Below are 27,735 nucleotides of genomic sequence, written 5' to 3'. Positions count from 1 at the left end.
GGATTGGATATGAAATCTTGACCAAGAATTTAGGTGATGTTCTAAAAATGGAGTTTGCTATTATCCAGGTTAATGACAATTATTACTTTAGATTTGAAATATTAGGGGAACTGGTAGACAAGATGTTCAAAGTAGTACTAAGAAAAAAGATAGATGGAAAAGCAAACAAAGCAAGTCTGACCTCTTCAAATTGCTAACAATCTTCATTTGTTGAGGTTAGTTGGTGTTCATTTTTGCTTCCATGTTTGTATTTTTACCCTGTAATCATGTCTGGTGGAATATGCCTGAAGAGTTTCCTATGTAATATGCAAAGAAAAAAGTGCATAAAATTTTCATTTCTTTTCTGTTTTATATGGTTTTCTCTATAATGTCTTATCATCTCACCATAAGAAAAGTATCCAATACACAACATTTTTATATCCTACTGATTTACAGTTTCAATAACCCTAACTAAAAAGGCCAGAAAAGGGGCACTGGGGTGGCTCAGTCAGCTAAACATCTGCCTTCAGCTCAGGTCATGATCCCAGAGACAGAGGATTAAGCCTCATGTCAGGCTCCCCGGTCAGTGGTGAGTCTGCTTCTCCCTTTGACCCTCCTCCCTCTCATGCTCTCTCTCAAATAAATAAATAAAATCTTAAAAAAAAATAAAAAGGCCATAAAAGTAGTGAATAGTTTTAGATTAATTTCAGTATTATTTTATTAGTTGTTTATAATTACTTCTCTGCCCACAATACAATACACACAAGAATGAATATAGTAAGCATTTTAGTACTTTTACATGACAAACATACTTTAGGTCAAGATTTTGAAGATTCCTCCCCTTGTACTGGAAGGTGAAAGGAAGATAAAATATGGTAAGACAGAGTATTGTGAAAGGCATGTTTTAGTTTTATAAGTGTCAACAAGTAACACAAGGGCAGTAGGATATCCCAATAGGTGTTCTCAATATCAGAATATACAATCCAAGATTAAATGGCATTCTAGCAGAACATTATAGGAAAACCTTATAGCAAATATCAGAGTTACAGAGCATGAGAAAAAGGATAGCAAAAGAAAAGCAGTTTATATTTGAAATATTAGTATGCCCAAGGGCGTACATGTGCCACTCATTATGCATATTTCTTGTTTCTAATTCAGTAGGTCCATGGTGGCATCTGGAAGTTTGCACCTTTAACAAGAGAATGTTAGATTCATAAAATGTAATCGCTATGAGAATAATGACACCAAGAAGAATTGTAATTTTTTTTTCACTGATATATCCTCAAAACCTAGAACAGTTCCAGGAATATAGCATATGTTCAGTAAGGATTGAATAAAAGAATAAACAACTAAGATCATGCTAGTATAGATTGACAACTAAACAAATTTTGAAAATACTCTTCTATTAGGTTGATAATTAGAATATCAACTTTGGCTTTGAGGACTAAACAGTAATTCAGATAGTAAATGCACAGGATCTGAGATTTTGTCTATCTAGTCCCCCTTCCCTAGAAAGACGATATGTCTCCTTTTCCACAGAGATTTTCCTCAGTGTGCTTTTGGAGTGCGTAACTCTTCTTCATTTTCTTCCACATTTTGCAAGGAATAGGCATTGACTTTGAGCCCAAGGAAGCCAGAATACTCTCTTTCCACTGGATTGGTTTAGTGTAGGCACATGATATAAATAGCATTATGTATGGCTGGGGTTTTCGGTGTCCTTCTTTCCTCAAATGGAGACAGCCTGTTTGGGAATTAAGCCAAGAGCAGAATGTGGGACTTAGAGATACCAAGAGAGATAGAGTCCTGGCAGATGATAATTTTTTGAATTCTTTAATCTAACTATCTCTGAAATCATATCCACCTGTTTAGACATGAAATAATACATTTAATGTTTTTGTGTGAACTACTTTGAGTGGGTCTCTGCCATCAGAATTCAAGAGTACTGATTAATACATTTGAAATGGACACAAATTAAAAGCTGTCTTTGAGACTGTGATTTCAACTGTAAGGTTAAAATCCAGTAAATTTTCCGTGTGTGTGTGTGTGTGTGTGTGTGTGTGTGTGTGTATGCGTGCGTGCACACATGTGTGTGCTGAAACTGCCCATGAACTCTCATGTAGCTTCAGCTATAGGGCACAAGGGCCACATATTTGTAAACCAAGATGAGGATTTGATTTTGTTGAAATATTCCCATTAGCTCCAGATATGTATTTGCATTCTGAATATCTTAAATTTCAATCAATTCCTGACAAGAGTATTTTGTAAACCACCCCTCAATATTCTGGGGCAGTATGAAGCCACTTAGACTAGGAAGTCCTTGAATGGTGTCTCTGAGAGTCTGTTTATAGTAACAGAGCTTTAAATGATATTTAATGAGTAAATGAGTAAATACAATTTCTTCGGTAAACGACTTATAAAGGAAATGTAATTCAGAGATCTGGTGATAGTACTATGTATCTGCTTAGGATTTAGGTGTTACTTTTGTAATTGATACCTCATTAACACCTTATGCAAATTGGGAGCTAAAACCTGAGCATATTAACTAAGAAATGAGCATTACGTGACTGCTAATTTTTAGTTTATACCAAATTTCAGAACTATTTCCAAGTAATCTTTATAAAAAATAAGGCATTAAATAGTATTTAAGAAATTAATTTCCACTGATCATTACATTTTATTACATCCAATTAATAATATTTAGTGCATTTTCTGAAGAGTTGTAGCTTTACCCATAGACATAGACAAAGATGGAGATGGGGAGATTGAGACATGATAAAGTTATCAATTAGATGGATATAGTTTTTATCTACTGCTGTGTAACAAATTATCCCAAAACGTCATAGCTTAAAACAAGCATTATCTCACACAATTTCTGTGGGTCAGGAAATCTGGAGTGGCTTGGCTGTTGGTTCTGGCTCAGCATCTTTCATGAAGTTGTATCCAAGGACTGGTCATCTGAAGGCTTTGGCTGGACAGAATCTTCATATCCAAGGTGGATCTCTCATATGGTTGGACAAGTTCATCCTGGCTGTTGGTGAGAGGCCTAATTTCCTCACCACATGGAACTCTCAACCTGGCTCTTTGAGTGTCTTTACCAATTGGCAGCTGGCTTCTCCTAAAATAAGGGATTCATCCTCTATTTCATTCTGAAATCTACAAAATAAAACAAACAAACAACACAAGCTCCTACAAAATACAGCTTGGGATTTACGTCAACCCATAGGCTTGGCAAGGTGAAAAGAAATAGGCACAGCTTTACCACCAGGCCTGAGCCAAGCTGCCCACCAGCTCTCTAACTGAATCTGCCATCTACCGATGTCACAACAGGGCCCTTTCTCCAAAGCAATATTCTAAGATCTGGTTTTCAGTGGGGCAACTGGGGGCATGGACTCTCACCTGGAGACAACCAAAAATATACTATAAAATAAACACAGACAGGAAAGGGAAGACCAAACACAGGAAGCACAAGAAGGTAGAAAGAGCGAGAAGAGAGAGAGGGAAAAATACAAAACAAAACAGAAGAAAACAAAGCAAAGCTTCCTAAAAATGAGTTTTCAGATGAAATTTCAAAACATACATAGTCATTTGAAGATCCAAAGCTGAGAAAGCCAAGAAAATCAACAATTAGAAGATGAATTTTGCCCAAATGAAATAATTTTTTACAGTGGTCTGATAAAGATTAATATGTAGTTTGGTTATTACAGAGAATTGAACACTCGTGTATTTGTTCCCTCTCAAATCCCCAATGAAAGCTACAAGTAATTTTTTAAGGCATAGAGTCACATAGATGGTTAAAACAGGAATCCAGAAAACAACTAACCTTTGCCTTTAGAACATTATCTTAAGCTGCCTTTTTCTGTTCCAGATACGACAAAAAAAAAAAAAGTTGATGAAACAATTTTCAAGTTCCAAGCAACAGTGGAGAAAATGTACTGGATAGGACGTTGATGAAATACATGAGCTGATTCTCTGACCTCTGTTCAGCTAAACCAAACAGAACAAGGCTCTCTCGAGTAAAGGTGGCATAAAAAAGAGTCTCTGTAAGAAAAACAGTTTAGATATCTCTTGCTGGAATAAGTCTTCTTGCTTAAAATTAACCTAAAGTTCATCATCTTCTAATTCTTATATCAGTTTATAATCTCCCAAGGCTATTGCCAATTGGAATACCATGAAGTAAATCAGAATTACAATTATCAGTGTTTTCTATAATTTGCCCATTTAAAAATTGTTTCATAGTAACATGGCCAGTGATACTTTTCCACACATTTCTTCTTTAGACTACAACAGAATGCTATTACTCCTGTGAGAAAAACAGCTCACATATATGATAACGAATGTCTTTCCTATGTGAAATGATGATGTCTTCATCTTTGGTTATTCTCTCAGAATTGTTCTGACAGGGGTGTCACCTTCTAGATCATTTAGCTTCAGAGTTATTTTAAAAATCTGAGTCACATTTTTCCAGAAGTTACAAAGATTGCATAGCATATTTTCTGTCTTTGAAACAGAGCAGCTGGCTCAGTGTATATGTATTTTGCTGCTGGCAAACAGTCCTCCTTTCTCCAAAATTAGAAATAGATGTTAAGAATTTTCTTTTAAATAAAGTATATTTTTAAAAATAAGTCCCCACTCACACACAAATACATCAGAGATTCTCCCATCGACAGCCAACACAGAAAGGACAGAGTGAAAAAATGGCATCAAAGTGTCAGGCAGACATGAACCAATTCCCTAAAACAGTAGTATTTAGGATTTTTAAAGTCTACATTATTCAGGGGCGCCTAGGTGGCTCAGAGGGTTAGGCGTCTGCCTTTGGCTCAGGTCATGATCTCCAGGTCCTCGGATCCAGCCCCACATCAGGCTCCAGGCTGGCTCAGCTGGGAGCAGCCGGGAGCCTGCTTTCTCTCTCCCCCTGTTTGTGTGCTCTCTCTGTCTCTTCTTTCTCAAATGAATAAGTAAAATCTTTAAAAAAGTCTACATTATTCATGTCCTAATATATATTTAGGATTTTTCACCAGAGATTGTGATTAGCATTGTAATATGAGTCACTGAATAGAAGATAGTCAAGAAACTCTAAAGGGTAACTATATGCACCAAAGTTATAATAAAATTTATGCTGTAAAGTTGATCTGAATCAGTGCATGGAATGTGCCTTGCACATTAGAAGAGAGAAAGTAGTATGTGCTTCCTGCTCTGTGAATGTTTATACCTTCTTCTTAAAGGTCCAAGTTAAACTAAAAGTGAATGAAGTACTGACATCAGATATTCAATATTTAATGTTTTTTTGCTGGGTTTTCAATCCATGAGAAAATTTGGAATTATTCATATAAGAGACTCTAAAGATAGGTGTTTAATATTTAAATAATCAGTGAAGGAAATCTCACTCAAAAAGATCTGAGGTAAGTGGATAAATATCCCAAACTCTAGAACACTGCTTTATAAATGCATACAGGCCCACAAATAAATTTTGCTGTGGTCAAACTCAGATTCAGAACAACAGTACCAAGAAAAAAAATATTTAATGAAGAAGGGTTATCTTTAAAATTAATGTCATTGATACATTTACTGATAGTGGAAAACATATTTTAACACTAATATCAACATTTTAAAATATTAACATCCGGCTTTATAAAGTAGTTCACATTGAACAAATGTTTTTCTTTTGGATTAAAATGTTCATCTCTTTAATCAGATTAAGCAGCAACTTTTCAGACCCTTTTCCCCTAAGGTTCAAATATACAAATAATCACTTCCTCTTTGGCATCGACATTATGTACTGTTCATATTTTAGTAACTGCTATCACATTCCAATTTGGTTGTCTCCACATTTTCTCCCTTAATATGTTGTGAACTGTTTTAATCATCTTTGCATCCTTAGTACATAGTCAATACATTGCAAGTCAAAATGTCTTTAAATAAATGACCAAAATCATGTCTTAAAGAATAATGATTTTGATATTCCCAACTTTACTTTCTATAACTGGTGCATTAGTAAAATAATTCCAGTATCTGGCACTCAGCTCTTTCAGGATTATTTGGATTAAAAAGTACACACATTATACATATCAATTTGAAAGTAAATATCTAAAATATAAAAATTTCCTCCAGATCAGTGAAATTAACAAATGTGAAATTTTTCCCAGTTAAGTTTAGAATAAAGAACCATTAACTTGGATCTCAAAGCACCTTTTAGTATAAAAATATATTAGTAAGTTTTCCTTAACTCTTCCTTTCATAGTGATGCTTAAAAAGTCTATTGGAGTAGTTGTGTATAAAGATGGTTATTATAGTTTAGTTATCATCTGTATCCCTGTTTCATAAGAAAAAGTAAATCAAAATATGAAGGTTAAGAAGAAGGCAATGTGATATAGCAGATGAATTGCTGTGTTTGAGACATACAATCAGAGACTGCTGTATGAAGTAAATTGCTTAAGTCTGGTAATATTTCACGTCTTTATCTTAAAAAGTGGATTCAACATTAAGAAGGATGTTACAAGGCTTGAACAAAAATATATATGAAAGTAGTTTGGTACATGGTAGGACTCTGAAATTTTAATTTTTTCTAATTAACATTGGTACTTAGCTTGAGATTGTACAAAAAGAATTAAATCTATGTGTGACTTTGCAATCATATATAAATATACATATACTTATGAATCAGTGTGGCAGTTTCATCCGCAGACCTCTTAAATGTTCGTCAATAAAATGGATATGGATGAAGTTCTGCTGATGGACATACAAAATAGGAATCACTAAGAGAGAGACTATGATCATACTGTTGTTGTTTTCTTTTAAAGGACTGTTAAGTTAAAAAAGCACTAAAATACTTCTGTATATGCAGCTTTCTTCCTTGGGGTGAAACACTCTATGTCTATGATCACTGGAAATATTTTGCAATAAATTGCACACCCTTTCACAGCTTTTTTGGTAAATCAAGTGCATTGAGGTAAATAAGTACATATATATGCAAAACAATTTTAAGTGTACAGTTCTATTTTTTACTTCATTTACTTATGTTGCATCTTTTTATTTCCCTTCTCAACCTACTTTGGGTTTAGTTGCTCTTTACAACTTTTTAAAGTGAGAGCTTAGATAATTAGTTTTAAATATTTATTTTCTGATATATACATTGAATACCATAAATTTTCTCATACACTCTTCTCAAGCTGCATTCTAAATAAATTTTTACATAAAGTATATTTGGGGCATCCGGGTGGCTCAGCAGGTTATGTGTCTGCCTTTGGCTCAGATCCTGATACTAAGGTCTTGAGATCAGCCCTGCAGGGGGTTCCTTGCTTAGAGGGGAGCCTGCTACTCCCTCTCCCCCTCCTCCGTGCTCCTGCTAACTCTCTCTCACTGTCAAATAAATAAATAAAATCTTTTTTAAAAAGTATATTTAATTAAAAGACGTTATAATGTCTCCTGTAGTTTACTTTTTGATTGAAAAATAATTTAGAAGTTTGTATCACTTGTTTTCTAAATATTTGGAGATTTCCCTGATACCTTTTCCTGATTGTTTAATTTAACTGCTGTGAAGATTAAACATATTCTATATGATAAAACTTGTTTCATTGCCCTGCATGTAGTCTTTCTTGGCAAATGTCCCTATGTACTTGGAAAAAAAAATGTGGATTTTTAAGTTGTTGATTGGAATGTTCTATAAATGTCAATTAGATCAAATTAATTCATAATATTGTTCAATTCTATATTCTTATTTTTTGTTTACTTATTCTATACACTGCTATCATTCTTTCAGAAAGTAGAGTTGACATCAACATGATTGTGGATTTGTCTTTTTCTCCTTTTTGTTCTCTCAAGATTTGCTTCAAGTGAGTTGAAGCTTTGTTATTGAGTACAAACTCTTGGAATTTTGTCTTCTTGGTGAATTGTTCCTGTTACCATTGTTATATATATCTTCTTTTCCCTAGCAGAATTCTTCATTTTGAAGTCTACCTTGCTGCTAGTATCACCCCTCTGCTATAGTGACCCTGGCTGTTACTGCCAACAGATTGCAATTGTCAAGTAAAATATCTGGCTTAAATACATAACTAGGGGCGCCTGGGTGGCACAGCGGTTAAGCGTCTGCCTTCGGCTCAGGGCGTGATCCCGGCGTTATGGGGTTGAGCCCCACATCAGGCTCCTCCGCTATGAGCCTGCTTCTTCCTCTCCCACTCCCCCTGCTTGTGTTCCCTCTCTCACTGGCTGTCTCTATCTCTGTCGAATTAATAAATAAAATCTTTTAAAAAAATAAATAAATACATAACTAAAGAATTTATATCTAATTGGCCTGGCACTGGAGAATTACCAGTAATTTAATGATGTTCTGAGCATTTTTTATTTGAAATATGCATCAAGGTAACACAGAAGGAGGACAATAATAAATTAAATATTTATCTTTGCCTCAAGGGTGAAAACACAATTTGTGGAGTGTGACAGATGGGATAATATTACACACTCCACACTTGCCTTGGAAAATATATTTAACCTCTCTAAGGTTTAGAGGTTTTTAAGTATTTTCTTTTATTATGGAATAGCCATGTTACAAAAGATTATCTGTATTTACATGTGCGGTCTAAAAACTATGAAGTAAGCATATATGTATTAAATTCTAGCTTCAGAAATGGAACAATCCCAACATCTAGTGTTCTCTTCCCTGATGGCAGCTACAGGCCTGAATTTTGTGCTTATCCTTCCTTTATAGTTTTTACCATTTATATATGTGCTTTGAATACATTGTTTAATTATATTATTTAACTATTCACTTTGAACTTTACCTGAACAGAACCATCTTATCTCTATATCTGGTGACCTATTAATCTATGTATGCTAATCTTCTATAATTTATTTTCTCTCTAATCTGTTTGTGAAATATGTCCAGATCAGAGTGTGATGTGAGGTATATAAAATTTTATCTAATTACAGTTTTAATTGCATTTTCCTGTTAGCTTATTAGTTTTTCTTTTTCTTTTTTTACTTTTAGGAGTCTTTTATGCATTTGAAATAATAATGTTTAACTTCAGATATGTTGCAAATGTTATTTAGTTTTTGGCTTGTTCAATTTCCTTATGGTATGTGTAATAAATTTAATTTTTTTAATATATCAATATTTTTCTTTATGTTATATTCTTTCGTTTCTTTCCAAGAGTCTTTTCTGTATCATTATTTAAAAGTGATCTTATATATTTACGTGTTTTCTTTAAAAAATTGTCATTCATCTTTATGTCCATAACCCAATGGTTCTCAACTGGGGATCATTTTGCCCTCCAGGAGATATTTGCAAATGTGTAGAGACAATTTTGGTTATAATAATGGGGTGGAGAATTCTACTGGCATCTATCTAACAGAGGTCAGGGATATTGCTAAGCATTCTAAAATGCACAAGATAGCCCCCCACAACAAAGAGTAATTCAGCCCAAAATGTCAATAGTACTGGTATTAAGAAACCCTGCCTTTATCTTTCCAGAAATTATTTTTTAATGGTCTGTTGTAGGAATCTTTGACTTTAAGACCATCTGTAGAAATGATGTAGTTTCATTTATTTTCATTCCTTTTAATGTTTTTCAGTAAAATTGCTCATTATTTCCATATGGATAAAATACTGACTATATAATAAAGCTATGTAATAGACAGTTAAATAAGGCCTTAACTATATATATTTTAGCATATTTTCATGAGCACTTTATAATTTGTGATTCTGATTTGATTTGAATGGTTTCTTTCTAAAATTAGAAAAACTAACTGTATATTGATATATAGAAATGCATATCATCTTATATTTAGCAATTACCTAGCAAATTATCCTATATCTAGCAACATTCCCAAGTTCTTGTTTTTAAAAATTTTCTCTAGATCATTTACAGCTTTTTATGTGGTTAATCATATCTACAAAAATGAGAGATTTATTTCTTCTATTTTCAATTTTGTTTTATTTATTTATGATTCCTAAATATGTTTACTTATTGCACTGACCAGAGCATTTTGCAAAAATTGAATAAGGAAGCAGAATATTTTTCCAATTCTAAATTTTAAAGGGAATTGTTTTTATGTTTCACTATTAAGATTTAAGTTATAGGTTTTGTTTTGTAGATAGACTTTATCTATTCCAAAAAGTCTTCTGTTGTCAGTTTGATTGGTGTTTTTATCTCTGATGGATGTTTGAATCTATTAAATAACTTTATTTCACCTGTAGAATGAAATAGAAAAGGGGCATAAGTGTACAAAGGTATTTTAATAATTAAATAAAGTGATCAATGTTAAGCACTTGGTATAATGCCTAGTAATTAATATTGTTACAATAAACATAGTAATTGCAATGATGTTGAATAATTGCTCTTGAGTTCATCCCTTAATTTAATTTTGTTTTATATTTAGCCTTTGATCATTTGTGCAAAATGTTTTCATGGATGATTATCTCAACCTGAGAAAACAGCATGCCCTTGTCAATTACAAACATCTTTTTTATTTTGAAAGAAAAAGACAATTAAACGTACTGTTATTAGAGGTTGCATTTATTATTTCATTGCAAATAATAAATGATTGCTTGTCGTGCTTTCCCTCAGCCATCTGTACTCCATACCCACTCCCTTAGTTGGCAAATGAACTTAATGCTTCATGAACTATCCTAGTAGTCATATCATCTGTGAACTTATTTGGAACTCTGCTTCAGGCAAAACTGATGCTCTGTTCTCTGTGCTCCCAAGACTACTTGATTGATCAAATTAGACCATAGAAATCATAGATCTTGCCTATAATAAAATTGTTAATATTTCAAAGGATATAGGCAAATTTTAGCCATAATGAAACGGTCTTTCCCGTGAGGAGAGTAAAATATGCACACACAGCTCTCTAGGAAGACCCTCTCTGTTCTGCATTAGGCATATTTCAGTTTTGAATAACAGACAGGTTGAGAATTTGTGTAATGCATATGGGAATATTACTCAGCTGTTTCGGTGGTTTACTATCAACTACATAGACAGAAGGTTGTTTACAGGACTAACCTCTTTCTTCAGGCTGTTAGCTCCATATATTCATATTCTAGACTAACTGACAGTAAGTAATCTGGGCAAACTTGGTGTGTCCTGCTCAAACCCTTTTACATATAGGAACTCTCTGTTTTCCTTGGCTTTAGCATGTTTACAAGGCCTTTTTTATTGGACAGAGGTGGGTTCAAATCATTTATTTATTTACCTGGACCATCTTCAGGCCTGTAAGATATAGAGCAATCTGCCATTAACCCCTTTCTTCTTTCCAATTTTCAATATAAGTTAGTGGTTGGGAGCACTGGTTTTGGTGTCAGATAATATTGCATAAAATATAGACTATAATGGCTTTTTAGCAGGATAAGATAAACTCTCTGAGCTTCAGTTTCCCCATCTGTAAAACAAATATAACATTTGCCTACTATAGGCTCATTTTGATAATTAAATGTGCTGAAGTAATTATCCAACTTAGGATGGCATATGAATAAAGCACTGATCACACTGACTTGTATTTATATATTTGCATGTCTTTTACCTTCTCTTAAACTTAGTAGGGAATTTTAGAAAGAGGAGACAAGACACACGGCATCTTTTTTACTCTTTTCTAACCACACAGTGCAATGTCTATTACAAAATAAGCTATCTTAATGTCTAAGCGGGAGAGGGAGACTCAGTTTGTCTCTTAACCTTAAACTTTCATTTCAGTAAACTTTTATTATGAAATTTGAATTTTTTCAGCAGTGTATTTAAAACACATTCTTGTTCTGCTACAAAGGCTTAAAATATTACATGATGACAACAGTGTTTCTCTGTTGCATGTGTATTTCCCAATGTTTTTCTTTAAAAAATTATATTCCTTAGATTAAAAATATATGTATGAATTGATATCTTCTATAAGTGGTTATTTATCATTAATAAGCAGGCGTTTTAATGATGAGAGTTATATAAATGTTTCTTATGAAGACTCAATTGGCAATAAGTAAATCTATTTTAATCTCTATCAGATTTACTAAAGTGTAACAATTTTTATTACATATATACAGACATGAAATATGTAATAATATTACATACGTAATAATTTCCTGATATTTAGATGTTATTTTTCTTGGTTCTTTGTTACATTTCTCAAGGATATATGACATTGAAACTTCAAGGTTGAACAAAGAAGGAATATGTAGTAGCTTTGAATTATCCAGCATTTTGGTCCATTCTCTATCCTCATATCTGCAGATAATTTTTTAATCATGATTTCTTTCAACAAAATACATTAGAAACCTCTTTCTTCTTATGAGATAAAAGATTTTTAAGATTTCCTTGGTAGCCCACATCCAGTCCTACCCTACCACAGTAACTACTGTCACCAGTATTACCAATGACTTATTTAGACACACATTGAACATTTGCTCATGTCTCTCTTACTTTTCTCCAGAATTTGATAAAGTTGTTCAGAATACATTGGGCATTTCCTTATTTTGTCAGTTAAGTCCTGAGAAAGAACTCCTTATTGCTTGGCATTTAAGTTACCACTTTATCATAGACTTCTTTCTGTTCCTCTGATTGCTCATTTTCAGTTTTCCAGGATCTTTTTATTTTTTCCACGCTCTAAATATTTGAGTGCCCCAAAGTTCTCTTTTGGCTTACATCTCTTCCTGACATTCCCTTCAGTAGTCTCATACATATCCATGGCTTCAATGACCACATATATGCTGATGATTCAAAAATACTTATTTAGAGAGACTACTCCTGCCTCTCTGAGCATGTGCTCGCACTCTCTCTCATTCTCTCTCTCTCTCTCTCTCTCACACACACACACACACACACACACAGATGCCCACTGCTATTACCTAGTACCCATTTACATTGAATGAGTTACAATCATTCAAACTTAACAGATATGAAACTAATTTCATCATTTCCTTTACCAAGAGTCATTCCATCTCAATTTACTATCATGATGGGAAGTAGGACTATTGACCTAGGTGCTCAGACCGTAACCTTTTCCCTCTTCCTGCAATCTTGCCCCAGTAAATTACTAAATCCTATTTCTTTCTTTTTTTTTTAATATATTTTTTTAAAGATTTTATTTATTTATTCAACAGAGATAGAGACAGCCAGCGAGAGAGGGAACACAAGCAGGGGGAGTGGGAGAGGAAGAAGCAGGCTCATAGCAGAAGAGCCTGACGTGGGGCTCGATCCCGTAACGCCGGGATCACGCCCTGAGCCGAAGGCAGACGCTTAACCGCTGTACCACCCAGGCGCCCCAAAATCCTATTTATTTCTAGTCTTTGTTGTGCTTATCAATCACTGCTTCTAATACCTTCAAGTTGACCCTTGTCATTAATTGTAAGGTACATCAATGTCTCCTATCTGACCTTTCTGTCTTTAGCTACATCCCTTTTTCTCTATAATGTTGCTAGACAGATATTTCTAAAATACAAATGTACTTATGTTCTTATGGATATATACATATTACAATGTCTTTTTGTTACTTTTATTATAAAAGCTAACACTATTAGTCATGTAAGTTATCCTCATCAAGTACTGCTAGCTCTTTAAGCAAATATCCCCAAGTTGACCTTATATATCCTAGCTGTCTGCCTACTTAGGGAAGATCCTCAGGGTATGTTAGAATAATTGCTCATTAGGAAGCAACACAATCTTTAATTTCATGAGTCCATTTAAACCCCTGAACTGTAAACAATGAAAACTAAAATGAATTAATTTAAAAAAATCAGAATTTTAAGAATCTGAAAAGCAGCATAGAGTAATGATTAAAGTATGATATAAATTAGTATGGTAAATATTAGAGTATGGTAAATTAAATTTGAAAACCAGATTTGCCTCTTACTACCCAAGTTACTCTGGGCAAGCTTCTAAAACTCATATTCATAACTCTGTTTTCACCTCTATTGGTGGGTATAAAACTGTAAGCAAAATGATTCATAGTAAGAGTTTGCTTAAAGTCAATTATTGAAAATATAATTTTCTGAAGAGCCAATTTGTTAAAATCAGACTAAGAAAAATCAACTCGCAAAAATACAATTAATTGAATGGATAATTTTACAGCTATACTAGGATTATTTCTTCTCATTAATTTTAAATGATTGTCACTTTATATCTTTCATATTTAAGGTATTTAGTATCATTTCTAATTTTTATTTTTCAGAAATAAAAGATACATTACAATCAAATCAGAATTTTAAAATAGCTGGAGTTACTTAGAGGTATTAAAATTCCATGCCTCTAATACAGAGCAGTTTGGATATGCCAAGAAGAAGAAGAAGCAGTTGCAGATAAAAAGGAAACTGTTGAGTGTAGGAAAAAGAAAGAATGATAATATGAATGTAACGATCTACATGTTTCATTCTTAAATTTTGATATGATTTAATGATAAAGAGGCAATTAAAATAATTTAAAAATTGATTAAAACCCTAAAAATGACAAAGATGAAAGATACAAGTTTGGCAAGACTAAATGATACAGAGGATTATTGAGCAAGAATTTCCATTGGAATTAATTATTTTTAAAAAATGATGAAATCTTTATTATAACTAATACTATTAAATTAAAAGTTCAGTATTCAAAAATACATTAATTGTAATCATATTTCATATTCTTGCTAATGCTATAATATGTCCTGTTAATTCTGTTGAAATCATTTTTAGTAAACTGATAAATGTTTTAATTTGGAAAATTGAGATTCCACAAATTGATCATTCGTTAATTGGATCTTCAGCAAATAGGTCACTTTGTGAATCAGATATTGGAGGCTTTTACATTAGCAATGTGTGACAGCTTAAAGCCATAAAGATAGTTTCTAATTCATGGCATTATGCTAAGGAAAAGTAATGTAATTATGCATGCAAAATATTGGCACATAGTAAGTAGTTAGCTATTGTGACCGTCGATATATATTTATTATACTTGATTGCCTGTTCTTATTGTTATTGGTGTTAGCACAGCATGATTTTCATGATCTTCCCTCTGCCTAACTTTGCAACTTCATTTGTCACCATTTATTCAATTCTCCAAGTTGCACAGAAGAAAGTTACACCAGAACAAATCTGGACAGAGATGGAACAACTCTAATGGACATCACTGCATGAATAAGTGTTTTACTTGACCCAAGCATTGCAAGAGCGTTATATTAGGACCTGCTGAGATGTTTAGTAAAAACTTCCTGTTATACCCCAAGGAAAGAGGATAGAAATTTTTGCATAAGAACCCAAGGGACTTACTGTGAAAGAAATGATCAAAACCAGATAGATACCCAATGCCTCAATTTGGAAAGTGAAGGGCACCCTAGGTGAAACTCACTGGAAGAAAGGGGAAACGTGAATATCAATGTTCTCAACAAGAACTCAACAGTATGGAAGAAAGGTCTGAACTAGTGTACTGAGCTCAACACAGAGACACAAGGATTGGTTTGAAATTGCCAATTGGGGCACATATTATGTTAGTATTGGAAATCCAGCAAGTCTGAAAGAGTGAAATGATTGACAAATAATGGCCAAGCATGTTGGGAAAGCAAACTGACATCCTGCCCTGATATCATTTGATCTATTTTCACTATATTCCATAACCAGAAAGTAATAAAAAAAAGGTATATTCATTTCACCCTGAAATAGCTAAATCAGGATAACGAAATAGATGTAAACTTGAGTCATTTTCTGTATGTTCATTGAGGGAAACAACTTTATCTTTGATTTTTCTTGAATTGTGACAATCATTGCTAGATAAAATTTTATAAAATGACTACCTGATATGAACAGACTACCTATAACCTTAGTAAACTCTTTTATTTTTGTTTATTTTTTTTTAAAGATTTTATCTATTTATTTGACAGAGATGGAGACAGCCAGGGAGAGAGGGAACACAAGCAGGGGGAGTGGGAGAGGAAGAAGCAGGCTCATAGCAGAGGAGCCTGATGTGGGGCTCGATCCCATAACGCCGGGATCACGCCCTGAGCCGAAGGCAGACGCTTAACCGCTGTGCCACCCAGGTGCCCCAGCTCTTTTGTTTAAAGTACTTATTGTATTCCTTTTTAACTTGGTGAAGAAAAGAATCTTATAAAGTCTATACTCCTTAAACAAAAACCATTTGAAAGTAAAATTTTTCCCTATTTTTTTTCTAGTCTTTATATCACAAATAACATTTCCACTGGAGATGCTCCCGTGGATCCAGTCACCAGCCCTGATGATATTGCACCTTTGATGAAGGCAACACCAATGGGCCTTCTGTACCCACGGCCATATTTAGCTTGCAGAGCGGATTTCATACTAGAGCTTTTCCATTCTTCTGATTGAGTTTCAGTGCCTGCATCAGGTGCTTTGCCTCTCACTGACTCTTTCTGGACTATCTTTAGTTCTTTCCCAAGACTATTTCTGATTCCAGATCTGGTTTAACTTTATTTGGCCACTGGTTTTACTCCCCGTTTTGGTTTTGGTGATTTGCTTATATGGTTCAAGTGTTTTTACCTTTTTATATTTGAAAGGTTTTTAGAATGTTTCATTTTTCTATTTGCCTGAGAATTCTGAGTTTCCCTGGCTTTTGAGTCATCTGCTTCTGTTTTATAATGTCACAAGATTGTGGTTAATCAAGTTGAAAGTAAAGCTTCTGTCACAGCTTATTCTGTTGCCTAGTTGTCTGCCAATTCCTGATAAAATCCTACTATTTTTCTTATGTGCCACCATAACCTCAAATAAGTCAGAATCAGAAAAAAAATATGTCCAGTAGAATGAAGAGCCAACACTAGATCAGGAAACATCAGGATATGCCTTTGAAATTACCTGTGTCACTCTGACCTTTTGTTCTGGAACTGATGCAACCAATCAGTCAGTTTTACTAAGATACAACAATTTGTGTCCTATATTTATTTGACCAATGGCTGAAATTGCAACACTGAGGTTAGCAGTCTCTGTATCTGTGTATGTTTAAATGGGAAAAAGAAATAAAAGTGTTATTCCTCTCAAAAAAGAAATGTAATTGGTCTTTTTCTTACAATGATTTGTTTATATTTATAGCTCTTTCTGTGTCTATAGCCTCCTTAGTCTTTCTCTTTTCCTCTTTTTGTTTTTGGAAAACTTACATTTATTAATTGGCCAAAACTTTTAGTAAATTGTTTATCCTTCAAGCATGCCTAATTCAAAGACATATCTATTTTTAATACAGATAAATGGATGCATTTTTTTGTTTTTTAAATTACAGCTTAAACAATGCAAAGCTCTAACTTCCTTTGTAAGAACTTTGCCCAGTTGAAAAATTGTATGGATCAACTTGAATGTGTTTTAGAATGAGAATATAAACGACACAGCATTGATTGCAGAGAGCTTTAATCACTTCTTGAGGCATCTGAAGGGCTCAGAGTACATAACATTTCCTCCCGCTTATCTCAAAAGAAAATAGAAACTCTCTATAGAAATACATAAATAAGCCAAGTCAGTATGTGAGAAAATGCTTTATGTGCTGAAAACAAGATGTTAATAAACCTTAAATTTTGAAATGTTATTTTGACTAGAATCTAACTGGACAATTACTTAAGAAAACAGCATGTAATAAAATAAGGAAAAATTAAAATATACACTCCTAGAGATTTCTACAGCTTGCTCCTGATTCTAAGATTCTTCCACTGTGTGAATATAAAATATTTTCTGAACAGATTACCATAACTTTGCCTGTTGTTTTGCTTATCTATTGACACTTATAAAACTACTCCATAATTTTGTGGCTAAAAACATCAATTTATTATCTCTGTTGCATCTGTGTGCCCAGTAGACTTGGTTGGTGGTTCTCATTTGAGACATCTCGGGTAATTATAGTAAGATAGTGGCTGAGTCTGCGAACAATTGGAGACTCAACTGGATTGTTCACTCACATGGCTGACCATGATGCCAGCCTATTATCTGGAAATTCAGGCTGGAGTCACTGGCAGGAGCAATTATACTTGGCCTATTCATGTGGCTTGGGTTCTCGACAGTTTGGCAGTTGGAGTTCAAAGAGGGAACATTCCAAGGGGCATACTGGATATTGGAAGGCTTCCTATGATCCAGACTTGGAAGTCACACGTCTCTCTCACCACATTCTGTTGGTCAAAGCCATTCACAGGCTTAGCCCAGATTCAAGGTGAGGTGAAGTAGACTCCACCTCCCAGTGTGTGTGTGTGTGGGGGGGGGTGTTGCAAATTAATTGTGGTCATAGCTAATCAGCTACAACTGGCCAAAAATTATTTATATTTCTTACACATGGATCAGACACTCATCTCTCAAGGGCCTTATATCCTTCATGTATTGTTGATTCAATGTCAAGCTTGAGGTCCAGGAGCTCATCATCTTAAGCCTAGATGTAGAGGCATGGAGTCCTCAGGTACATGTCCTTGAGCCAGATTATTCTCCACTATGGGTCTTTTTATAGGAAATGACCTGTTTTTGCGAGGAGGTTTAGACCCCCAAAATGTCTTTTCATTTTGAACTGTCTCTGATCTTTACAGTCTAAGTTCATAGTCTTACTACTGATACAAAACTCTTAACATGGTTATAAGTTTCCAGGGATCTTCTCCGATTCACTCTCCTAAGATAAAGATACTGCCATAGACCCCTTTGAGACATATCCTTCATCTACTAAAGGAGGGCGCTGTGGGACAATACCGAAAGTCTTTTAGAAGACCTTTTGTCCACCCTAAAAGTCAAGAAGACACACATTTAAAACCCTCAGGAGCCCTTTTATCTGGCTGAGTCTGGGGGCACGCCGTTAAGATTCTCAGAATTCTTTTCAACTAATTGTCTAAGAGGCTCTGCCTTAAATTTTTCAGAGGTCCTAACAAAGGTGCTATAGCTACACCTTGGATCAGCAATTTATCCTAAGCCACATTTTACTGATACCCTCTTAGATTTTATTTTTGCCCTTTAAAACTTGAATTTCCCTCCTTATGTCTGAACTTAGGCTGATTTATTTCCTGGCGGCCAGGCAGGAAGCAGTCCTGCATTGAGCAGGCTGTCGGAGCTTCGAGGCCGGGGTGTGGCCACAGCCTAGGGCGCAGCTTCCGCTTGCGGGACCCCACTCATCGCCCCTCCGTGCTGACGGACACCAACGTCCAGAGCCGGGCGCGATGCGTCGCGGGTTCTCCATGACTGTGCTGAGTCCGGGCTGAGGGAGAAGGCGGTGGAAAAGACCATGCAGGGGATGCCCCTGGGGCTAAAAGAGTTTTGAAGCGTGACTTACATGATCAGGAGCGACACTCAGCAGCTATTGGAGGCCCAAGTGGACCTTCTTCCGGGTGGTTGGGCACTATCCCTCTTTTCTGGAAGCTCTTGCGCTTCAGGCCCAACAGGACCATGAGACTTTCCGGCGGTCCTGTGGAAGTGGTTGGGTCTCATGGGGCTCCACCCCTTCATGAACGTTCTACTCAGGTGGCAGCCTGACGAATGTGCTGCCGCCGTTGTACTGGTCTGAGGACTCCTTGCCTGTGGACGCCGGGGCGGCGGCGCTCCAAACCCGCAACCGGCATTGATGAGCTTCGTGGGCCTCCCATCCGGGATCTCTGAAAGTAAAGCTGTCCAGAGCTCCTAGGGTTCTTTCTTTTTTTATTGCGGATTTGTTTTCTGAATTGCCTCCTTGCTTCACGGGAGAGCACAGGCTTGGAGAAGCACTTGGAACTCACGTGTGGCAGTGCCTCCGAGATGAGCTGGAGAAAGCATTTTGTCCCAAAGTTTGTCCTTCCTGGTGTTCACGATGGTGAAGGAGTCAGATAGGAGGGGCGGTGGCCGATGGACCGTGGGGACGAAGATTTCTCTTTCTTTCTGAGAGACTTTGCAAGGGACTCCTGGGGAGCTTGGTGCCACCAGACTGCATGGCTCCAGGCCCACACGTGTTGGTTGGTTGTCTGTGAACCCCAGTGCCCAGTGGCTCTGTGAGTCACCTCAATAAAGGTGTCATGAAAAACAAAACAACAAACCAAACCCAAACAAACACAACTCACAAGAGGTGGCACGAGGAAAGGACATCCTAACGGCAGACATTTCCTGAGGTTCAGATGGAAGCTGAACGACATTTTGTGACTTACCCTCAGATTTCATGCAGCAGTGCAGCCAATGGAATCTTTTGGCGAGATCCAAGGTAAGAGAAAATTGAGATACAAAGAATTCGTGGCTATTTTAATTTACCCCTTACTGAAGAAGACTAATAATTAGATTACTAATGATTATGAATTTCCTACATGTAAAGAAATATCTGTTTTTAGCTTATAGAAAATAATAAGGTGCACATATAACTTTAAGAGAATTCAAGAATTTTGAGGAAAGAAAACAAAACTTCTCTTGCGTTAAGTATTCTGGACCTTTATGAAAGCTTCACACACTTGCTGAGGCAGTAACTCGATAAAAGATGGTTTAATTGTGAATTATCTCAGTGACCCTTTGTTGTTAAATTCTGAGATAAAGAAAAAGGGAATGTGAAGTAAACTTGGGCTAATAAATGGCAGGTGAAAATGCAAACAACAATTCTTTATCCAGTGCAATAATTACAATTATTTAAGAGTTAATGAGATATGGTATATATATATCATAATATATGTGAATCCTTGGAAAAATTAAATGAGTTTAATTTTTAAAAAATCAGGTGTGTTGTGATGGGATAAACTTGTGAAAAATGTTGCAAGCGTAATAGTGTAATCTACAAAAGACGTGTTTATTTTCTTATGGAAAGATGATTATTATTTTTTAAGTTTCCCAAGTTTGTTTTTTGGTCAGGTTTTGTTGGTGGTGGTGTTTGTGTTTTCACAAATGGTTTAAAGTAAAAGTATGTATGTAGTTAAATGATAGTAATTGATGTCTTCTAAAACAGTATGCTCTTAGGGGCTTCAGGTATTGTTGAACATTATCTAAACCTAGTTTTTCCACTTAAAGTAAGCAAAATATTATTAAAGAACTCATAATATCAGTAGTAATTTGTATTTTTTGTGTGATAAGAACCAGATTAAATTCCTAGAAAGGTACATAGAAAATCTAGGTCGCATCGGGTTTGACAATGAGTTTGTAAACACAGCCCTTGAAGCATGAATCAGAAATTTAAAGATGTAAAATATGATTAAATAGACTTTATTCAAGAATGTTAAAATTTGTGCTCTGCTAATGATGCTGTTAAGGGAATCAAAAGACAAATCAGGCTGGAAGAAAATATTTATAAACCGCATATCTGATAGAGAACTTGTAGCCAAAATAAGGAGAACTCTTAAAATTCAACAGTTAAATAAAAAACAATTGAGAATGGAAAAATATCTGAACAGACATCCCACTAAAGGAGATATACAGATGGCAAATACACATGTGAAAAGATGTCCAACACTGTTTGTCACTCAGGAATTGCAAATTAAAACGAGATATTACTTATTACAAACTTGACAAAGAAACTTGACTTTAGGAGTTTAAATTAGTAATGAATTTTAAACAGATTTTGAGGTGGAGTACTAAATTATTAAAAATTAATGAGTTGTTTTTCTCAGCTCTAAATTCCTATTTCTCATGACAAGGATGTCTCTTTATCTCCCGATACAAGGGTGTACCTTTCACATGGGAGATTTATTTCCCATATGCTTTCAGGGAAACAGAGGAGGTTCTGAGTGTCCACCTTGCACAGGCTGTCTCTTAAGTAACTCTTATTTAAAATAATATGCCAAAGTGGCATATTTTGGGGCAGCCTGCCCTTGGCCCTACAGTGGTCTCCTGGATGGGATTGTAGAGCTGCTAAGAGGACATTAGATGAAAACTAAGGAAAAACTAAGGAAATCTGAATAAATTACAGACTTTAGTTGATAATAATATATCAGTGTTGTTTCATTAATTATAACACATGTACCATTGCAATGTAAGATGCTTATATTAGGGGATACGGGGCGTGGAGTGTTTCGAGTATCCTCTGTACTGTCTTAATTTCTCTCTAAATCTAAAACTTTTCTCAAAATTGAAGTATTCTTATTTATTTATTTATTTATTTTTAAAGATTTTTTTAATTTATTCGACAGAGATAGAGACAGCCAGCGAGAGAGGAAACACAAGCAGGGGGAGTGGGAGAGGAAGAAGCAGGCTCATAGTGGAGAAGCCTGATGTGGGGCTCGATCCCACAATGTCAGGATCACGCCCTGAGCCTAAGGCAGACGCTTAACCGCTGTGCCACCCAGGCACCCCTCAAAATTGAAGTATTTTTAAAAATCTTAAAAAAAAATAACGTGTGGCTATGAAAGGACTACCTTACTGTAGGATGAGCATGCTGATTTGCTGAAGTGCTAGGGAATGACAGTTCTTTGTTTACTTCCACAGTTTTATAGTTTTTCTGTAGTTTTCTGTATAGTTTTTATGGGAACAAAAATTGATTATGCTGGTTAACTATAGTAGATATAATCATTTACAAATATGAAAAGGTAAACAGTTTGTTGTAAAAACTTGTAGGAAATTTGTTTTCAAGTAACGAGTTTGTAAAAAAATAAACTGTATTAAATGTTGACAAAGTTAGGTATTTGGGTCAAATTTTATATATTAATCCATAGTATGGAAAATGGCTTGTGACTCTTTTAATGCAAAATGTTACACGGATTGTATGCAATCCTGTTAAAATGACATATTTTTTGATTACATATCCTGTTCATTACATTGAAATGCAAAAAATGATATTCCATGATCAGATAGATGAGGTTCCTTATGCCACCAACATGCTCTCACTTGAAATCCTGTTTTTATGTCTTTTTTCTTTTCAGTTATTAAAAGAGCTTAAGTTCCTAATACATAGTTATTATTACTTGTTTTGTTCATTTAAATATTATCACTCTAAACCAAAGCTGAAACAATTTCTTCTTTTTAGATATGTAAGACTCTGACCTTGTCTTATAAGTCTTTTTGACTTAAATTCAAATTTAAGAACTCAAATTCAGGAAAATAAAATTTAGATTTCTTTACCCATACTGCCTTTGAGATTTTCCCGGTAGCTAATTGACTGTCACCAACATTTTTTTTCCTCTTACTTTATAAAAGAAAAATGTATATGTATCTGTCAGTTTCTCTATTTTTAATTAGCTTAAAATACACAAATACTAGTTATAACGCCTTCACTCTGGAAAGTATTGACAAATCAAAAGGAGAAACTCATACAGGGTCCCTTAGTTAAGTAGATACCAGTGATATGTTAAAAATATTTCAGCAGTTGTGTCCTTTCCAGGAGGATAAAAGCACAATCATGTTTGTGTAGAATGACTGTCAGTGACTGTCATGAAATTGATTTATAAATTTATTTTCTAATCTCTTGTCCATTCCTGACAAGCACCACAGACATGTTATGAAATGAATTAGAAGTCTCCAGAGATTTGGCAGTATCTCACTGTTAATACTTTCTTACTCTCAGGGTTTTCATTGACTTAATCTTTAAAAGTTGATCATTAGCTCAAGAGAGAATTCCAGTCTTCTTTTTGAAATTTCAGTATGTTATAATAAATTAACCAGAATCCTTCAGTTTCATTATTGACAGATGGTTTTTGCTTTTCCCTTACACTTGTCTATAGGCCCCTGAATAAATACACTGGAAGAAATTTCAAAAGAGTAATAATTTCAATAAGAGTGCTTGCCACTGGGTATTTTTGTCTGATATTTCAGGCAGTAGACACTTTGCTGGTTTTCAAGTTTGAGCTGACATTGTCACTATAAAGAAATCCTTTTCATTATGTGGAACTGGGTCAGGATTTCCAAGCCTCTTTTATCTAGTAGCTGATGACTTCATGAATGTAGACTCTCAACTTCACCATGATAATCAGAATAAGAACAATTAATTTCCTAGGACTGAGTAAAACAGATTTATTTTGGTCAAAGTTCTTATTTTCTAACGGATGTAAGTGAAATAACCCTTTCTTCTCTTCTTTAGCTGGAACATCAATTTCGCAGACTATAGCTGTATAAACTATAATGAAACACTAAGCAGTTTCTTGTTCAGGTTGACCCTGTACAAATTTAGAAAATACAGCATATAAAATTTTTAAGTATGAGCTAATGAATCAATAGGAAAACTTAAGAATAATCAATCTGCAGAGAGTGCAAATATAAGTAACTAGATAAATAGAATTGCCTTAATCTACAAAATTACTCAGAACTATAGTTAAATATAAACAAAGTGCTCTTATGAGAGGTACCCTTATTCATAACCACGTGGTTATTTAGAAAGTTCATTAAGAATCTATGTTTCAGGCAAGAGCTGTAGTTCATTTGTGGATTTGATACATAAATGTCTTCTCAGAAAACAAGCATAGCATGTATTCTACAACTAATGGAAACCTACACTTACAGATCATAACAATTGTCTCTTCCTCATTGGTCAATTACATTCAAACATATATTGATTTCAGAAATAAATACATATAAGGATATCCCTGGATTTATTGTGCCCGCAGGCAGACCTGGTAGAGATGAATCATATCATTCTGTTGCTAGTCTTAGAGTAGTCATTATGAGCTTCTAAGAACCATAAAAACTATTTCTAGCATATAAATGTGATTGAATTCTGATTCAGTCAACACAGCTTTAGAGTATCTCCATATAGACGTTAAGTCTCAAGCCCTGGTATTGTCAGGTATCATACTTTTCTAGTTTTTTTTTTTTTTTAAAGATTTTTTGATTTCTTTATTCGACAGAGATAGAGACAGCCAGTGAGAGAGGGAACACAAGCAGGGGGAGTGAGAGAGGAAGAAGCAGGCTCATAGAGGAAGAGCCTGATGTGGGGCTCGATCCCATAACGCCGGGATCACGCCCTGAGCCGAAGGCAGACGCTTAACCGCTGTGCCACCCAGGCGCCCCCATACTTTTCTAGTTTTGTTAACCATGACAAGAGTTTTTATGGATTAATCATTGTGTCTTGTGGCATCTATGGAAAAGAGCAAGAAACACAAAACATAAAATGAGTGATATTGGAACAGAAAATTACTGAATACAATTTTGTGGTCAAATTGTGCCTTAAAGGTGGAACTTACCTTCAAGGAGGGAATGATACAGCAAATTGACACAATGCCTTGTCACCCTAATTGGTAAGCAGGGATATAACATCCCCCTGTCAAAAATAAAAGAAAATAATTAAAAAATTAAATACTACTTTGAAACTTGAGATAAGTAATAAAAACAGCAACTAAATAGAATCAGGGATTTGTTATCCTGGAAAAATAAAAGAGGTATACTATATCTGTACCATCAGATGGTCAAATTGGTCTTAATATTTTCTGAAACAGTGTCTTAACTCCTTAACACTTCCTATCCCCATTACTCTACCAGGCTCTTCTCTATTCATGTGAAATCTTCCCTGAACTCCAAAGAGATTGGTGGCTTTGCTTTAAAGCTCTCAGTGTATCTTGTGCATACCTTTGTTAATATGATTAGCATTTTGATGTGAACTCTCTCTCTCCACTTCTCTGTTTACCTCATTAGATTATAACCTTGAAGATTAAATCTTATTGATATGGGTCGCCATTGAATGGCATAAAAAGCTCTCAATGAGTATTTAATTGAATTATCTGTTGGTAGATTTGTAAAAATAATTTTTTTTTCTTCTAAGCTGTCTTTATTAATATAAGGGATATGATGGCTCATTGTCACATTCTGAGAAGACTTTCTGTTCATAGTGTTTTTATATATTCTTTTCCCCAACTTTCTTAAACACTCAAAGTGTTTTAAGATAAAGCTATTGACAGGATGGACTCCGTGACAGATAATAAATTATTACTTTTTGTCCACTTGAAAACATAACTGCGTGATAAAACATAACTGTTTACCAAGCAAGAATGGAAATTTCTATATAAGCCTGGTTATATTTCTCAGATGAGAAGAACAGAATTTTATTTGACTTAATTTGCTTAGGCTTGAATACATTTCATTATACATCTGTGACTTAATTATCGTCAGGAATTTAAAGAACTTGTATTGTCATGCAACAACAGCATAATTGAGAAATGGATGCTGGAATACCCTAGAATATCTTCACTGGACAGATTCCAGGATTTGCACTTAAAAATAGCACAGATTGGATTAAAGAATGACAAAAAGAAATGCTTCAGTTGACTGCTGAGAAGTAGTTCTAAAACCAGGGCTGCAAAGCAGTGTTACTCAGAGTGTGGCAAAATAATTTTCAGGGCACTTGACGACAGTGAGTTACTTATGCAATTCCCAAAGGAAAGATTTGAGAAACTAAAATGAATGCACATGTCTAGGTTCCTGTAAGCTAAATGACGCTTAATGGCCTAGTTAAATCTTCTTATTTATGTAGTATGCAAAGTATACAAGCTGAACAGTCGTGGATGAGTATACTAAGAGCTAGAAGCGTTGGATGTCAGTTTTTCACTCTTCTGATATACGATACCTCACTGGATAATCTCTGAACTCTGGTGTTTGCTATGCATGTGTCATTTCTTCTGCCTGAACTGACTCCTCCTCCCATTCTGTTCCAGTCATACCTTTTGATGTACCAATACCAATTCACAAACGGCTGGTCATCTTCAAGTTTTAGCTCAAACATTTGTAACACAGGGGTCAAACAAGCCTATAATCTATAGTCTGCTGCAAAATTTTTTTCACATTTTAAGGGATTTATATTCTTCTTCTGGAGGATCTCGATTTCACTTGCCTTTTACTTCCAGGATCTGTTTCTTCCAGCCCCACACTGACCCCTATTTACCTCCTTTTCCTTGATTTACACACATATCTTCATACTGATTATTAGACATCCCTCTCCTTCAAAAGATCTTTTCATTTTTTATGTCCTAGCACTTCTTTCCTTTGATATGCAGCCTGACATTTTTGCTTGCCCCTGTCACTTGCCAGCAATTACAAAGATACTACTCTCATAATTATGTGCAAATCTAGTGACTGATTCCAGACTCACCTGTAGACTTTTTTCCAACAATACTATTGGATTTGCCAAACCATGCACTATTTTTTCCATGTCTAACCTTTTCATATATCCCATGAGTATTTAAAAGATGATGAGATCAACACAAAATTTGATTCCCCAGTGAAACATTATTTCAACTCCCCTCCACACTCTTGCCCCACACTTAAAATTCAGCACTAACAGTGGTAGGTACAGATGTTTAAAATATTTATATGTTTTCATACTGCCAAATATTTCTACTGTGAAATCTTTTTGAGATTCCCCCTGGAAAACTTAGGTGAATATTTTTCAAACTTTATGGAAAGTTTCCTTTATGGAAAGGAAAAAGTGTTATCTCTTTTCCAAATAAAACATTCCACAGATTTCCAGGATGCAAAAGCAAAGCAAAGATGTACTGATTGCAGTGAGGGTTAGTGGGGCCCACAGCCCTACCTTGTTATGTTACTCTTGTCCCTAGCCTTTGCAGCAGCCCCTGAGGCAGTACCTTGAACTACCCAAGTGTCCCTTCCTCATTATTTCTAGGAATCCTGTATGTGCTTGTGTTTTAATGTTCATTATGTTGCATTGTAATTGTTTTGCTTTTGATGTTCTCACCAAATCTGACATTCTTGTATTTTCACTACCCAGCAAGTAGGAAGTGTTTCCTTCATGATGCATCTCCAGCAACAGGAACAGTGTCTGTCATACGATAGAAATCAAAAACCACTAGTTCAATATACACAAATAAATTTATAAATTACATTTTTTAAAGATTTTATTTATTTATGAGAGAGAGAGAACGGGGAGGGGGGAGCAGAGGGAGAGGGACAAGCAGACTCTGTGCTGGGTGCAGAGCCTGACACATGAGATCATGACCTGAGCTGAAACCAAGAGT

At 35.0% G+C, this 27,735-nt stretch overlaps 1 long non-coding RNA gene across 1 annotated transcript; it reads right to left on the bottom strand.

Annotated features, from left to right (window-relative positions):
• Nucleotides 1-1,664: 1,664 nt before the first annotated feature.
• LOC109489139 lies at nucleotides 1,665-19,327 on the bottom strand. Its single transcript, XR_002142088.2, has 3 exons — nucleotides 19,176-19,327; nucleotides 2,845-3,132; nucleotides 1,665-1,720 (listed from the first exon to the last, which is right to left on the bottom strand). It is a non-coding gene; the product is annotated as an uncharacterized LOC109489139 (long non-coding RNA).
• Between the last annotated feature and the right edge of the window lie 8,408 nt (nucleotides 19,328-27,735).

This window comes from Ailuropoda melanoleuca, chromosome 10, assembly GCF_002007445.2.
Source record: "Ailuropoda melanoleuca isolate Jingjing chromosome 10, ASM200744v2, whole genome shotgun sequence".
Classification (NCBI taxonomy): Eukaryota; Metazoa; Chordata; class Mammalia; order Carnivora; family Ursidae; genus Ailuropoda; species Ailuropoda melanoleuca.
The sequence above is the reverse complement of the archived record's forward strand: the minus strand, read 5'-3'. Positions and strand labels throughout refer to the sequence as shown.